Source organism: Pinus tabuliformis, chromosome 6, assembly GCF_031772625.1.
Source record: "Pinus tabuliformis cultivar Carrire ecotype Pingquan chromosome 6, CPIR1, whole genome shotgun sequence".
NCBI lineage: Eukaryota > Viridiplantae > Streptophyta > Pinopsida > Pinales > Pinaceae > Pinus > Pinus tabuliformis.
In genome coordinates, this window is record NC_142292.1 from 920,659,549 (window position 1) to 920,677,142 (window position 17,594).

Here is a 17,594-nt window from a genome sequence, read left to right on the forward strand (position 1 = left end):
ACAAAAAGGAAGGTGTCTGCAAAAACAGAAAATTGCCCTATAATAGTTTTAGGATAGCCCATCTAGGTAAATCTGAATATCCTTCCCCTGGGTTCATATGATGTATTAATAGGAATGGACTAGCTGGAAGGTCACTGGTCCCTGGTGGATTGCAAATAAAAATCTCTAAGTTATCTTATCGAGTTAGGACAACGAAAAGAAATCCAAGGAATCAATAAAAATATCAGATTACATCCTATTATGGCTAACTAACTCGGAAGATTCATAAGGAAAGGCTGTCAGATCTATGTTGTCCAGGTAGGGTACAAAAATGACAAAAATAAGATGACCTCCTTAGAGAATATTCCTATAATTCAGGATTTCATAGATGTATTCCCTTAATCCATTCCTGGGTTGTTTCCAAGACGTGATATCGACTTTACCATTGAGCTAGTGCCCAAAGTAGCCCCTGTTTCGAAATCCCCCTACCATATGAGCATTCCTAAGTTAACAAAACTTAAAATGCAGCCTCAGGAGATTTTAGATAAAGAGTACGTTCGCCCTAGTGTGTCCCCTTGGGGAGCCCCTATGTTATTTGTTCATAAAAATGACAGAACCTTAAGATTATGCATTGATTATCATCAACTAAATAAGCTTACCATCAAGAATAACTACCCTTTACCTCTTATCGATGATTTATTTGATCAAGTGCACGGAGCTAGTGTGTTCTCAAAAATTGATTTAAGGTTTGGTTACCACAAGATCAGAATAAAAGATGAAGATGCCTGCAAAACTGCATTCTGAACTTGTTATGGACATTACGAGTTTGTGGTACTGCCTTTCAGCCTTACCAATGCTCCAGCCACTTTCATGAGTCTAATGCATGGAATTTTCCAGCCATTTCTAGATAAATTTATACTGATTTTTATCGATGATATAATCATCTATTCAAAAAATCAGGAAGAACATGAACAGCACTTGAGAACAGTATTCCGGATCTTATGAGATAACCAGTTGTTACAGGGAAGAGTGTCTACACAGAACTGCTTATCCCACTAAGGTGTGGTAGCTACCTTAGAAACAAACAAAGTAAAGCTACTTTCGTTTTTCCTTTATGAAATATAGATGAGAGAAGAACAAAGAAGACCAACCTCTATCTTGCGCTTATCTCCTAGTTCGATTCCTCTCTCTGTTGATAGTCTTTCGCTACTTGCTCCCTTGTACACCCAGCTTCATAGAGTACCTGTAGGATCACAGTAGCATAACACTATACAAGAACATGGATCTATAATCATAAACAATCTAGGATCAGATGTAAATTGACCATACAAATGCATAAGACATAAATGACACAAGAGTATGGATGAAAACTTGAATAGCTTTTATTGATAATCAAGAAAGAGCCAAGGGAGTTACAACTAGTTGCTGACCCAGCATCATCCTCTCAGCAAGTAAGCCCTTCTTCACCTCATACAAAGCTTAGATCACCCAACACTATGATGTTGTCTCAAGAAACCAATAGCAATTCCTTACAAGATGCAAAATTCCAGCCTCTGGATCTCTGGGATGAGGGATCCATATATAGATATCTGTAAGGGAGATGAGTCAGCTTGTGATTTGATTAGTGTCTTCCCTCTGATAGTTCTTGCTTCCACTTGGAGATTGATGATCTCTTACTCATCCTTGGTCGAATTCAGAGAGGCAAGTGTCACAGGAGAAGTTTCTGGAAGATTCCATGCCTCTCCACCTCGCAGATTGACACTGCCATTTGTCACTTCTCGCCCATTGCACCCCATAGAAGGGATTTTTGAAATGCAACGCACCCACAGAGTGTACTTAGGTGAGATGCTACGCACCTTGCCTATGGAGCAGCTGAAATGATCCTGTTTTGACCAGTTTTGAGCAGTTTTTCATGGAGAAATTTTGGGAGAAGCTGTAATCAGTTGACCTTGTTCCTTTAGGGGTTAGAACAACACTTTTAGAGACTTAGGAGCCCTTGGTTTATGGACATTTCATGCTTGGGGTTGCAGTGCCCAAAAATGTCTATATCAGTTGCCCCCTAAAGCATGAGGTCGTTAATCTTTTGATGTCGGGTGAAATGCTTTATTATGAGGATCTGAAGTTCTTTCAAGCTGGGAGGAGACCTGTAATAAGATACAATACAATACATTATCTTCATAATATTTTCATGATCTAGCTGAGGCGGGCATTCCCATGCTCAGCTTTATAAATTCATTTTCATGTACATACGACAGACAATCGTCTGAGTGTAGACTGATGATTCTGGTAGAGTCATCATCCCTTTGATTGGATGATTATCTGTGCAGCAATAATGTACATTTGATGTCTTTATTTCCCTGAATATATATCGCAGCCCGGATGGATGAAACTAGATCCGGGGTCTTCAATCTCGTTCGATCTTCACTCGAAGTACAAGTCTATCCATGTGAGAGATGTTCTGGAGTCGAACATGGAAAGACATCGCCTGATTACCAGCCAATGATGTAAGTTGTTAACAGGTGCGAGAGGAATCACCGATAATGATAATGACCCTCAAGGTACTGCAGTACAATTCACGTGGTGTGAATAAAGGACTTGGCATCGAACACCACGAAAAATCTTTCGGTCGAAGGCCATTGATGTAAACCTGTCGCCAGAAGTGAGAAACTTGCCATTGAGGCATGCAAGCTTCAAAGTACTGAACGGGGGGTTCCTAGATCGACTTCTTGGATAATGAGCTGGTGTTGACAAGAAGTGATCCGTCACAGGAGGGCCTTAATGAATCCCACATCAATGACACGGAATGGAGCAAATGATTTTAATGGAGGTGAAAACGATCTGATGACATAAGGTTCAGGGTGGCGGTCATGAAAGAATGGAGTGTAAATGTATTGTAGCGGGTGAGACACAGGTGAATTCTCTGAATGACTTCTCTTGAACATATCGGCGACACTGACGTGATGGATTGGTAGCATTAACCCCAAATGTGGATGGTGTGATGGGACCATGGCGATGTGACCGGTGAATGAAACAACCCAACCCGACTTGGATGCGGAGTGAAAGTGTCATGTTCAAGAGCGACTTGCTACCAACAAAGTTTCTTCAAGTTTTCTTCCCAATTTTCCCCAGTCATTGCTGACCAGTACCTCTTTATTTTTGAGAAGCTTGAGGAGGATAACATATGCTTGTTCTATAATTTTCCCTTCGGGCAAACCCATCGCTATGTTTTAACGAGCCTAGCGATAGTGAAACTCGTTCTTGTCTGCTATGGACAAGTTTGTCGCTATTAAGTTTTAACGAGTTTAACGACAAAGATAACTCGGTCCTTTTCAATTTTAGAGAGTCTGAAAAGGGACGTAAAGGAAACTCCAAAATTCCTTTTTCATCATCTAATCCCTTAAGTCCGAAAAAGTATAAAACAATACAAAAGGGATGAATTTTCGATACTTTTAATGAGCCGAACAAAACAAGCGCTCGATCTTTTTGTGTAATAATCCCTCAGGTCCAAAAAGATTAAAATCTAAAGGAAGGATAGCACTTCCGGTCCCTTTAACAAGCTGGAGAGGCCAATGGCTCGGCAATCTTTTCATATTTTACGAGTCAATTGAAAAGAGCTTAAAGGAGACTCGTCTTTTGAGGAACGAGTGATAAACTTAGGTAGCAGCTGATTCCAGGTAAGGTTTGGAATTTTCCAATCATGGCAGTGTTACAAGGATGGCTAGTGGGATCACTCTTCGCAGTTGTTCCTCAAAAGGGGTAAACAATCAAATGGAGGTGAATGATCGGCCAATACAGAGTGGAGGTGATGATGAGAACACGACCAAGGCTTTAAAGGCTGAAGTACTACATTCACAATGGTTATTTACCACGAAATAATTCATTTTTTAATGAGCTTAAACGCGAGGAGAAACATTTGCTCATGACTTATGTTTATTTTTTAACGAGCTTGAACTATGTGCTAAAACTGCTCGATCAACGGTCATTTCTTGACTTTACCATAAATAGCTTCGTTGTTTCAAAGATTATACTACATTTTCAATTGCTTCATCAAACTAGTTAGAAATGAACAATATATGTTTGAAAAATGAGTTAGAACACTAATATTTTACTCGAATTACGTAAAAAGTAATGTAAAAGTGCTTTTACCTCTCATTATACCATTTCATTTGAACTTTGGTTTGTTGGAGCTTTGGAGGTGCTTTTTCCCCCTTGATTTTCATCAGCTGATTCTGGGAGATTCTGTGGACGATTCTCGGCGCCGTCTGGACCAGGTAGGAGCTAAACCTGAGCTCTTTCATTTCATGCTTTCCATTTTGCATTCTGAGCTTGATTCCTAGTTTTTCTAAGCCTCTGGGGTTTGAAAAACTCGCCTTGGCTTCAACGCACCCCTTGTGCATCGAAAGGTGCATTGGATGTTAGCCTGTCTACTGGCTAACTGACATGAAACGCACCCAAAACACTACTGTAGGTGTGATGGGCGCAAGGAAGGAAGTTTATGCACAGTTTTTGATGGAAATTTTGCCTGTCTCTTACCAAAATCAAGATCTAACTCTTCTCTTGTTTGTTTTCAGAGATTTTTGGAGCAAGATGACTATTACATGGCGAGAACGTGAGCATGAAGAAGAGGACATGATTGCTTTACATGATCCGGTTACAGTAAACGCACTGCGGAACTGTGGCTTGCTGAAGTTTTTCCGCATTTCTAGCATGAGACAACAAATCAACTTGCTGCAGTATTTTCTCGATGCTTGGGATCCTACCAGCCAGGTGTTCCAGATTAGGGGCAAATCCATCCCCTTGACTGTAGTGGACATCTATTTCTTGACTGGCTTGTCGAGGCGGGGTGCCCCCATCTCTTTATCAGGTTCGGCCCGAGGAGGTGAATCTGTGAGAGATTATGTTCGCTGGTATTGCAGAGAGGGATCTCAGCCGAGTAAAGACGGCAAGATCATCATCCGTGATGTCACTGATAGGTCCCTCAGGACTATTCTGTTCACTTTTGGTAGGATGGCTGGTGGTGTAGCTCTTCATGTAGCCAACCGATCTTATATGCAGTATGCCTTGGAATGTCTCCAACTGAAGGTGTTCAACTGGTGCGACGCAGTACTTCTTGTGATGAAAGAACAGTTGACCAAGGTGAAGAGTGGGAGGTTGAAGAACTTTGGGTATGGTTCTATCTTGACCGCCTTTGCCTTGGAAAAGATACCACTGATGCAGCCGCAGTATATTGCACTCGATTTACCTTCACCGACTGAACCACGTATGCAGAGATGGGTCGACCATATGTCTAGGCATGCTGGTCAGTCTCAGATTTCCTTTTCTGATACCTTCTTCGGGTGGTTTGATCGTCAGGAGATGGTTTATTCCGAGTATCCATATGTTGGTATGGACTTCCGGGGTGACCCAGATTTAGTACTGCCGGCTGGCGAACAGTGGGGTGCCATTGGTAAATTCTTTGACCATATTCTTGTTTATCATTTTTCTTTTATAATGTCCTTGTGCTTTATTCTATCAAGACTAATCAAACTCATGTGTTCATGCAGATGTCGGTCCCGTTCGGCCAGTAGTACGCCTGAGAGTGCCAGCTGCCGCCCCAGCAGGAGAGGCTGTTGGAAGGGCTATCCTTCACGACCTCGATGTGGCCGAGACTCTCACAGCATTACAGGACCAGGTCGAGGGCCTCACTCTCGGTATTCCAGATGTGAGGACTGACGAGCTGCCCTTGAGGTTGCAGCGGCATACTACTGGTGTGCCAAGACGATGGACTCAACTCTTACGCATGATCGCACAGGCTGTGACTTGCTATCACGAGCATCATTAGACTAGGGTGCCCCCTAGCGTTTTGAGTTTTGGGTCATTTGACCAATTTTGTCTTGGTTACAGAACATTATGTGTAAACCATAAACAGTTATATATATATTTTTGATTTTCGAAGTTTTATTTTGGTTAAGTTACATGATCCAAATGCAAATATTGATGGTATGCTTCTTTTTATAAATGTTGCAAATGTCTATCTAACACATAATTTGCCAATGAGTCAGTTAATGTGTTTAAGGTTCTGGAAATATGCTGATATTGAATAAAATCAAATTGCCTTTCCAAAATCTTAACCCTTAGGAACATGCGATAAATAGCTGGATTTCGGACAGAGTAGATACTGGTGAGTTGTAGTATGACGAGTTGTGAGTCTAGCTTGACAATCAGTCGGCGTATACCATGTGTGATGGCATCAGAAAGAAGTTCTATCAACGCGCTATATTCAGCGATGTTATTCATTGATCGACCAATACATACCCCTCTGAAACTTACTAACTCGCCGCTTGGATCAAAAATGGCCCAGGCCGCAGAAGATAGGTTCCGCGAACTACGACTCGCTCCGTCGGCATATCCAACACATGACTCCAATAGGTTTGACATCTGCAATAAATGTAAAAATTGGATTACTTGACCAAAACAAATACTTTAGCGAAAACAAAAACATAACAAAAGCATATAGGTTACTATACTAAATCACGCATAGTAACGCTTGAGGTACAACCCGTTACGAGGTTGTGCCAGTGGAATCCCATCATAATCCATTAACTCGTAGACTCCTTTTGCTAACACTCGCTTAACAACATAGGGGCCCATCCATAAAGACTTGAATTTACTTGCCCCTAATTTATCAGATTCTTTGTCATAAAGCAAGACCAAGTCACCTTCTGAGAAGACACGGGGTTTGACATTCTTGTCGAACTGCGCCTTGACTCGTTTCTTATGGGCTTCGTTAGCCAAAGCGGCATCACGACAGGTTTCATCCAATTGGATTAGTTCCAAGAAACGAGCCTCCTCTTCTGAAGTCCCGGGGAGAAGGTCAATTGCGAGTTTGAGGGATGAGATTTCACACTAGACTGGTAAGACTGCTTCCAGGCCATATACCAGTTGGAAAGGTGTAAACTCGGTTGCATTCCTTACCGATGTTTGGTAAGCCCACAAGGCTGAGTACAGGATTAGGTGCCAACTTCTTTTGTGAACTCCAATCATCCTTTGCAGCATGCGCTTCAGGACTTTGTTGTTTTCTTCAACTTGTCTGTTGGCTTGCGGGTAATATGGAGTAGAGCTGTTGTGAGACAACCCTAATTTGGCAGCTAATTCGACCATCATGTGATTGCGAAAATGTGATCCATGATCTGTGACTATAGCTTGTGGGACGCCAAATCTGGCGACTACATGATTGAAAAAGAAGAGGGCAGCTGTTTCACCAGTATTATCTAATGTAGGCATCGCCTCGACCCATTTGGTAAAATAGTCAACTGCGACTATGATATACCCATGCCCCCCGGTCGAGGTGGGGTTACATGTCATGAAATCGATGCCCCATTTGGCGAATGGCCCGACAGCAACTATTGGCTGCAGAGGTGCGAGTGGTCTTCTGGTTTTGCTATCGAAAATTTGACAAGCATGGCAACTTCTGACTGCGGTTATGCAATCTTTGAACATTGTTGGCCAGAAGTATCCTGCTCGTAAAAAATTTTGCGCTGTAGCATAACCGGATTGATGCCCCCCACACGCACCTGAATGGCAATCATTCAGGACTTTTTTGGCCTCCTCATGGGTGAGGCACCTTCTCAGAACTGTATCGATACCACGACGGTAAAGTGTATCACCGACGATCATGTAGTCTTTTGCTTGGTATCGAATACGTTTTTGTTCGGAGCGAGAGGTATTTGGCCTATATTTTTGGGTTTGGAGATAAATGATTATATCCCCATACCACAGATTGCTTGAAGATATCAGAAATAAATTTTCGTCCACGATCGTTTCTTCGAATGTTTCATCGTTGGACGACGATGGGAGATCGCATAATAATTCTGCGAAAACCAGAGCTTTCTTTGACTTGGATTTTACAAATTCCAGATCAAACTCTTGTAGAATTGCTATCCATTTTGAATATTTTCCCCCCAGCAACTGTCGCGACAATATATAAGTCATGGGGTTGCAATCTGACAAAATGGTAGTTTTTCGAAAGAGGACATAGTGTCGAAATCTCTGTATCGCTTGAACAGCTGCGAGCGCTAGCTTTTCAACATAAGAATATTTGCTTTCTGTGTTATTTAAGTTCTTACTTAAATAATATATAGGATGTTCAATTCCGTTCTTCTTGAACTAAAACCATTGCGATGGTTGTATCCGCTGCAGCCAGATACAGGTTAAAGTCTTTTTGATAATCAAGAGCGTACATTAATGATGCTTTCATTAGGGATTGTTTTAAAGCATCAAAGGAAGCTTGCGCAACCTGATCCCAGATAAAGGGTACTTCCTTTTTCAAAAGACGCATATAACCTTTAGCAAGTTCGGCGTAATTTGGAATGAACCTCCTTAGAAAGTTTTCTTTCCCTTGGAGTTTCTGAATCTGAAGCAAATTTGAAGGTGGAGGCAAATTTATGATTGCCTGAACCTTACATGGGTCGAGACGAATCCCGTATTTCGAGACTACAAAGCCAAGTAAACGACCCGAACTGACACAAAATACACATTTGTGTGGATTGAGTCGTATCTTGTAGTGTCGGCAACGTAGAAATATCGCTCTTAAATGCTGCGGATGATCAGTTTGCTTTCGCGAATGAGCCGGTAGGTCGTCGAGGTATGGTTGAACGATGTGCTTGATGTCATGGAAGGCATAATTCATTTCCCTCTGAAATGTTGCCCCTGCGTTCTTTAAACCAAAGGGTAATTTTCGATATGCGAACGTGCCCCACGGACAAATAAATGCAGTCTTTGACTGGTCCTGTGGGCGGATATTTATTTGATTATACCCGGAGAATCCATCCATAAATGAAAAGATTTCACATCCGGCGCATTTATCAATTATCTGGTCGATGAAGGGTGTAGGGTAGTTGTCTTTTGGACAAGCTTGATTTACATCTCTATAATCGACGCACACTCTAATTGTGCCTTGTTTTTTCATAACAGGGACAATATTCGATACCCAATCGGTTAGAGGAACCGGGTAAATGAAACCAGCATGGAGAAGTTTTTCAACTTCTGCCTTAATGGCAGCGGCTTTCTTGGGGTGTACCTGTCGTAGCCGTTGTCGTACTGGTTTGACATCTGGATACATCTTGATTTCGTGTTCAACGATACTCGAGTCAATGCCTAGCATTTCATTATATGACCAAGCAACGACATCTCTGAACTCGCGAAAAAGAGCGTTATATATTTCCAGTTCTGAAGGAGAACAACATTTTCCAACATAAATATTCTCTACAACATCTGTTATGGTCAAGATATTTATGGCGATAGTCTCTTCAATGTTGGACAAGTTTCGCTCAGAATCCATTGTGTTTACAGTATTTGATAGAAAATCAAAAACTGAAGGATGATAAAGGTCATCAGGAGTATTTTCTTCACAATCTGGAAGAAGGGAATGATGGTGGTAATCTTCCCATGGTGCCCCTTCAATTATCATTGATTGAACAATTCCTTCGTCGGTGACATGCACTCGCGACCAAGGATCTGAAGGGGTGCCATATTCCTTAGACCTATCTATCCAAACGCTTAATGAGTGTTGATTTGGGTTTGCCTCCCATGCTAGGAACATTGATTGCTACAATATTTATGTTGGGCTTGGAGGCAATACCTGCGCATGATCCATGTTGATATCGTTTCCTGAGATCTTTTTAATTGAAGATATCATATTGCAGGTTCCTATCGACGCTACTTCCGCCAAATTGATTGGAGGTGGAAGGGAAAAAGTTCCCATTAATATAGGGTCTTTTAGTAGGCCTACTCCGATATTTTGAAGCGAATGGGGGCTTCCATGGATCATTGGAATGCTTCCCGTAACTTGAGAACCATTGGGGAGGAAGTTTTGTTGATCGACGATTGTAATCCCTCCTTGAAAGGGAAATGCAATCTTCCTAAAATAGGTCGACACAACAGCAGCCATTGCATATATCCATGGTCTTCCCAGTAGGATGTTGTAATCGAGATTTCCGTCGATTACTTCAACATCTATTTCTACTATTTTCCCTCCTAGTTCCACCTTCAAGTTACTTAGAATACCATATGGGGTATATGTTCATCCGTCAAATGCTTTTAATGTCGTCGAAGATCATGACAAGGTTGGAGATCCTAAAGTTTTCCAGCAACTCATCGACATAATACATGTAGATGCCCCCTCATCAATAATCGTTCGATGAACAGTTTTGTTGAGGGCTTTCACTTGAACGAGGAAAGCTAGTTGAGCTGGTAACTGAGGATCGTATCCTTTATGATCAAAGGATACAAGATTGGAATCCTTTGGGTCTATCCCACCGATGGCTGATAATAAAGCTTGCTTTTGGGATGGGAAATTTTGTAGTACCTCAAGAGTCGACATAGTGGATGGCGATTGGGCCAAATCTTCCACTATATTATAATGTTGTGTTGCTCTAGCACGAGGATTAAACGTCGACTTGTGTACTACTCCCTTTGGCGGTTTTATTGTCAACTCAAGAATGATGGGTGGTGCAACTTCTGTCGAATTTGTTGTCGAACTACTAGGTTGATCTTTATCCTTGTTGTTCGACAGCTGTGGATTCCCATAATCTTTGTTCCTTGTCGATATCAAAGCATCATTTTGTTGTTTGGAAACCGACAACATTAGCACTTGAGACGGGGAAGCATTTCCACTGTCAACCAGATTTGTTCCTGGATTTGGAAACGGATCAGTTAATACTGCCGAGGTTTTTGAATTCTTGAAGAATTTTTTAAGCTCAGCTCTGTGTGGACAATCTGCGGTCCAATGATCCTCATCGCATATAAAGCATGGATTTCTTGGTTTCCTATTTCCAGGAGGGTTTGCAGAAGATTTTTCAGGTGATGATTCTTCCTGTTTCTTCTTCTTCCCTTTGCTTTTCTTCTTGCCCCCTGGTTGCTTGGTTTCTTTGCCTTTATCTGTCGATACGGCATTTACTTCCGAGGCAAGAAGTTCCTCTTTTGCATTTTGACCGGAAATATTACGGGCCTTTTTAGATGTAGCCTTTGTCGATTTTGTGTCTGTTGTGCCAATCACGCCATCGCCGGCATGAGAGTCATTGTTTGATTTAGGAGGAGGAGGGACTGAGAATTCTGGTCTAGGAGCGTCAGGTATTTTATCGTAGAGCGTGCCAGACTGAGTGTAAATCAAGTCCAAATATTGCGCACGAGCGATAACCTACTCTTCGGTGACGACTCCTCCTTTTGCCAAATCTTCCGTGATGGAAGGTAATAATGACTTAATAAACCATTCAGCTAAAATCTGATCGGGAACATACGTTTTTACCATTCTACGACAACGTCGCCACTCATGTATATGATCAGATATGTGAGTGGCCGTTGTTTGTTTGAAATTGGTAAGAAGTTTCGTTCCCGTTTCGTACCTTATCGGTAACTGAAAATGGGTTAAAAAGGTTGTGGCTAGGGTACTGAAGTTGTCAAATGAAGCTCTAGGCAATTCGATATACCATTTTGCTGCCGAACCAGTTAACATTCTCTGAAAAAGGTGAAGCCTAATCGAATCATCGTTTAAGGTGTTTGATGAACACCACAGATGAAAGGTCATCACATGATTCGACGGATCTTCACATGGATTTCCATTAAATTTAGGAATATCTTATGGAAGTTTATGCGGAATCGTTGGCCACCAAGGGGCGTAAGCGATTGGATCATTTGTTAACCGATTTAAATCAGGTAACTCTAAAGTCGCCACGAAGGGTAACTGTTGATTCAGGTTAGGTGAAGCATACCCAGGATAAGATGGGATTGCCTGAGCAGTTGGTCTTTGCATACCAGCATAATGCATTTGATGCTGGTAACTTTGGTAAGGTTGGTGGGCATGACCATTGTAGAATGGTTGATTTTGACCGTTTTGAATATACGGTTGCCCACTATTTGCAAAGATTTGTTGCTCAGAACCTTGGTATACTTGTTGGAACTGTGGTTGTTGGTATTGCACTAGCCATGGTTGTGAAGCCATGTGTTGTTGCCCGATACTAACTGTTTGACCAAGATGAGGGGTGATTGTACCCGTTTGAACCTGTGTCATTCCACCAGTCGGCGATTGTGGTTGAGTTGCAGGGTCAAGAGGCTGTTGCATTACAACCTGAGAAACTTGAGGTTGGCATACAACAGGTAGCGCTTGAACTTGCGACACCGTCACAATAGCTGGCGTAGTTTGTATACTTGACATAGGTAAGCATTGTTGCATTGAATATACAACTCTTGGTTGTTGAGGTAGTATCGGTACCCAACCGCTTGACGTAATTCCAGCATAACCCGAATTTTGTTGTGAACTCTCGTATGGCTGTCCTCCTGGAGGGGACAATGAAAGGGTATACTGCCCCCATATGGCGGTAATCTGGTACTTAAGGGAATGGTTTTCCCTTGAGGGCCGGACTGCCCAAATTGACCTCCAAATGGATCAATTTGTTGAGACTCAACATAAGAGTTTCCGGATATTATTCCGGATGAAAAAATAGGAACAGACCATACCGTCGAAATAGCCCCTGAATGGGCTCCTTCTAGCGATTGATAGCTAGTTGGGACAGATGGTATACCGGCGAACATTGTTGGAGTGATAGCAGGAATTTCTGTCGTCGCTGTGTCAGACGACACAGTCCTAGATGTTGATGGTTGTTCAGACATTTCTAGTCTATCCAAAAGATTACCTAGCGATTCTACAGGAGCTTCCGCTGGCGGTAGACTAATTTCTGATGAAGAAGGATACAGAGTGATCCCGACTCCAAATTGCAATGGAGTACTAGATGGAGGATCTTCAACAATCTCTTCTATAGCAATCAGACCAGGTGGAAGGGGTAGACCATCAAGTCCGTAGAATATTTCTGGTGCCGAAGAAGGTATGGAATCTGCAGCGACAGATGTTTGGGGAACAACACTCTCCGAACCGGTTGTAGATGGAACTGGTTCAGTGATACAAGTGTTTACCCTCAGACTAGGATCAGTACTACTGTCCTTCAGTGGCTGCTGAACTTCTTCTGTAAAGGCAGGGATACCAGAAATGTTTGGAGTAACCGGAGTCTCTGATGTTGTTGGAACACTTGTTCTAACTTTACCAGGAGATTTGGAACCGGTTAAACGAGTTCGCTTTGTCCGTAATAGCTTCGATTCTGGAGACAAAGACGGTTGACTCGTAAGCCTCCGCGAACGACGGGGTTTCAATTGACTTTCTTCCACGATTGCGGATTACTCGATCAACTAAAAATCAAGGGGAAGTATGTTTCTGAATTAGATGAATTTTAGACGCTTTGACACAACTTGTTTTTTCAATTTTTAAGAGTCGAGAAAAAACAAAAGATGACTCTAGTCGCCTTCGATTTTTAATGAGCCTGAAGTGACAAGTGCTCAGATGGACCTTTTCCGTTAAGGAGTCTGAAAAGGAACGAAAGGGACTGCTCTGGAAATCTAGGTAGAGGTATTACCAAACCAATCGCAAAACTGCAGAATACTTTTTACGGTACGGCAGTCAATCTTCCCGAATGTTGTGTTCAGTGCATTGCGATCGATAGGGCGGCAGACACGGCTTCCTATGGATAAAGGATTAAGCCTATTGTGGTCTCCCAAAATATACTCGACGGTACGTGGGAGCACAAGTCCGTACTGGCACTTATCGTCTCAAAGTGGAGGAATCACCCAACCATCAGTGAGAACAACAGTTACCAGGCTTTACGACGCTAGAATACGTCTCTAGCCTAGACTTCTAGATGTTGTGCGTTAGGTTCCAAAGCGTTGTTAGATTCATTAAATTTATTTTATAGTTGATCTTGCTTAAGAAATTTTCCTTTCAGGTTCACCGCGAGATGTAGATGTACAATTCCTAAAATGCAATCTAAGATGATAAACAGTCTTTTATCTTCTTTGTGCAATGAAAATCCTAGCTACTAAGGAAAGAGAGACAGTATTCTTTCACAAAGAGCAAAGAGCACACACTAAATGCACTGTCCTAAATCAAACCAATCAAACAGTCTAAATGCAAATGCACATGCATGTATTTGTTTTCGGCTTTCTTAGTATGTGAATGGTAAAAAGAAAGCTAATGCGCAAATCTGAATTACTTTTCAAGCGACAATTACTAACAAGTTTCTTTTCAAAATCAAAAATGGAGACAATCACAACACTTTACGATTTGGAAATGAATACTTGCTTTCGACACTAGAAAAACTACAAATTCATACCAAATACAATAGTAACAGGGTAATCGACTATCAATAGCAACCAAACTCTTTCCTATGACTGAAAACGACACTTGCGACACTTTCAAATCAAAGGACAACAGTACAATTACGTTACTTTTTGCAAAGGAGAACTGAAAATGACTCAACAAATACACAAAAACACTTACAGTTCTTTTGCACAATGGAGGCGGAATAACAGCAAGGAAAAGGGGTTTCAAACAAAGATATATTGATTACAGGCAGCAAAATTCATGAATAGAACTGAAAAGAATGAATCACAGAAACCAAAACTGAACAATGCCTAGTCTGATCAGCGCACCTGTAACACAGTGAACTTGAAATGCAGTGCACCTACTACACTCGGGAAGTGCGCTGAATTTTAGATTCACAGAACAGAACCTGCGTTGGGCCAGAGACAAGACTTTGCTTGGGTTCCAGGTCATAGTTTGCAGTTCAGTTCATGGGTTTTGGCCGAGCAAACGGTAATCAGTAAAGCAACAATCAGGGGTAGATCTAAGGAGGTTACTAGAGCTACCACAAGGGGCAATCGAAGAGTTTGTAAATCAGTTGTTTAATTTATAAACAAAACCCGGAGATTGAATGAAGCATCATTTATCTACTTTGCATTTGCATAGCAAATGCAATTCGAAAGCTACCTGGCTCGACTTCAGGCTCCGTCTGTAAGTTTATAAAATAAACAGCAAGGAGATAAACAAACAACCTAATTCGTCCCCAGTGGAGTCGCCATTTTGTTACAGGGAAAAGTGTCTACACAAAACTGCTTATCCCACTAAGGTGTGGTAGCTACCTTAGAAACAAACAAAGTAAAGCTACTTTCATTTTCCCTTTATGAAATATAGATGAGAGAAGAACAAAGAAGACCAACCTCTGTCTTGCGCTTATCTCCTAGTTCGATTCCTCTCTCTCTTGATATTCTTTCGCTACTTACTCCCTTGTACACCCAGCTTCACAGAGTACTTGTAGGATCACAGTAGCATAACACTATACAAGAACATGGATCTATAATCATAAACAATCTAGGATCAGATGTAAATTGACCATACAAATGCATAAAACATAAATGACACAAGAGTATGGAGGAAAACTTGAATAACTTTTATTGATAATCAAGAAAGAGCCAAGGGAGTTACAACCAGTTGTTCTGACCCAGCATCATCCTCTCAGCAAGTAAGCCCTTCTTCACCTCATACAAAGCTTAGATCACCCAACATTATGATGTTGTCTCAAGAAACCAACAACAATTCCTTACAAGATGCAAAATTCCAGCCTCTGGATCTCTGGGATGAGGGATCCATATATAGATATCTGTAAGGGAGATGAGTCAGCTTGTGATTTGATTAGTGTCTTCCCTCTGATAGTTCTTGCTTCCACTTGGAGATTGATGATCTCTTACTCATCCTTGGTCGAATTCAGAGAGGCAAGTGTCACAGGAGAAGTTTCTGGAAGATTCCATGCCTCTCCACCTCGCGGATTGACACTGCCATTTGTCACTTCTCGACCATCGCACCCCATAGAAGGGCTTTTTGAAATGCAACGCACCCATAGAGTGTACTTAGGTGATATGCTACGCACTTTGCCTATGGAGCCGCTGAAATGATCCTATTTTGACCAGTTTTGAGCAGTTTTTCATGGAGAACTTCTGGGAGAAGCTGTAATCAGTTGACCTTGTTCCTTCAGGGGTTAGAACAACACTTTTAGGGACTTAGGAGCCCTTGGTTTATGGACATTTCATGCTTGGGGTTGCAGTGCCCAAAAATGTCTATAACACCAGTTGTACGCAAATTTTAGTAAGTGCAATTTTTATAAAAATTAAATCCAGTACCTAGGCCATGATATATCAACAGAAGGAATAGTGGTGGATCCAGACAAGATCAAAACTATTATGGAATGGACCACACCAAAAAACGTTACTGACATAAGATCCTTCTTGGGCTTGGCAGGGTATTACTGTTGATTTATTAAAAGCTTTTCAAAAATAGCATTTCCAATGACTACACTTCAGAAAAAGTGTGTGCATTTCACTGGACAGCGGAATGCCAGCAAAGTTTTGAGCAACTAAAACAACTACTTACAACCACTTCGGTGCTGAAAGTAGCAGATCCGGAAAAAGATTTTGTAATATGCACGGATGCAATCAAAGAGGGTGTAGGTGGATTATTAACTCAAGAAGGAAATGTCGATGCCTATGAGTCACGCAAACTGAAAGATTATGAACAGCTCTACTCTTCTTACAATTTGGAGTTGATCGCGGTAGTGCATGCATTGAAAATGTGGCGACACTACCTTCTAGGGAAGAAATTTTTGTGATTAACTGATCACAACTGTCTGGCCAATTTCTTTAATCAATCTAGTTTAAATGCGTGGTAGGCCATATGGACCGCATTCTTGAGCGAATTTGACTTTGACATGAAGCACCTCAAAGGAAAAGAAAACTGGGTAGTAGATGCTTTGAGCAAAAAAGTACATTGCATCTATGAGGTACATTTCAGTCAAGCACAATCTAACCTACCAGAGGTTATCCAAGAGGTAGCCCTCAAAGATCCAAAATATGCATTCCTATGGCAGCAAGCTTCAGAAGCTCAAGAAAAAGGGGAACAATGTGAGTATGCAATTAACCCCGACAAATTGTTAACATTCAGAAATAGAATTTATATTCCTAACCAAAACTCTATGAAGCAGATGTTATTAGATGAGTTTCACAAGAAGCCTTACGCCGCCCACTCAGGATACCAAAAACTATTGTCGGCTATCAAGAAAATTTATTTCTAGCCAAGCTTAAGAAAAGATGTGACTAAATATTTATCCAAATGCTTAGAGTGCCAATTGGTGAAGGCGAAGCATCAACATATTGTGGGTCTTTGCAGCCATTACCCATTCCGGAATGGAAATGGGAGACAATCACTGTAGATTTTATCACTGGATTACCTCGTACAAAAAGGCAACATGACTCAATCATGGTTGTGGCAGACAAGCTAAGCAATACCACTCATTTCATTCCGGTAAAATCCACCTATAAAACAATGGAGATTACAAACATATTTATGAGAGAAATCTTCCGACAACACAAGATACCCCGAGTGGTGATCCCTGACAGAGATGTAAAATTTACATCTGCTTTCTAGAAAACTCTCTTTGCAGGGTTGGGTACACAAATCCATTTCAGCACTACCTACCATCCTCAGACAGATGGTCAGACAGAGTGAGTGAATCAAGTCTTGGAAGACATGTTGAGAATGTTTGTAATGCAACAGCCATAGAAATGGGAGGATTACCTCCACTTGGTATAATTTTCCTACAATAATGGTCATCATGAATCCTTGGGTATGAGCCCTTTCGAAGTACTATATGGAAGAAAGTGTTAGGTACCTACGGACTAGAACAGTCCAGATAATAAATTAGCAT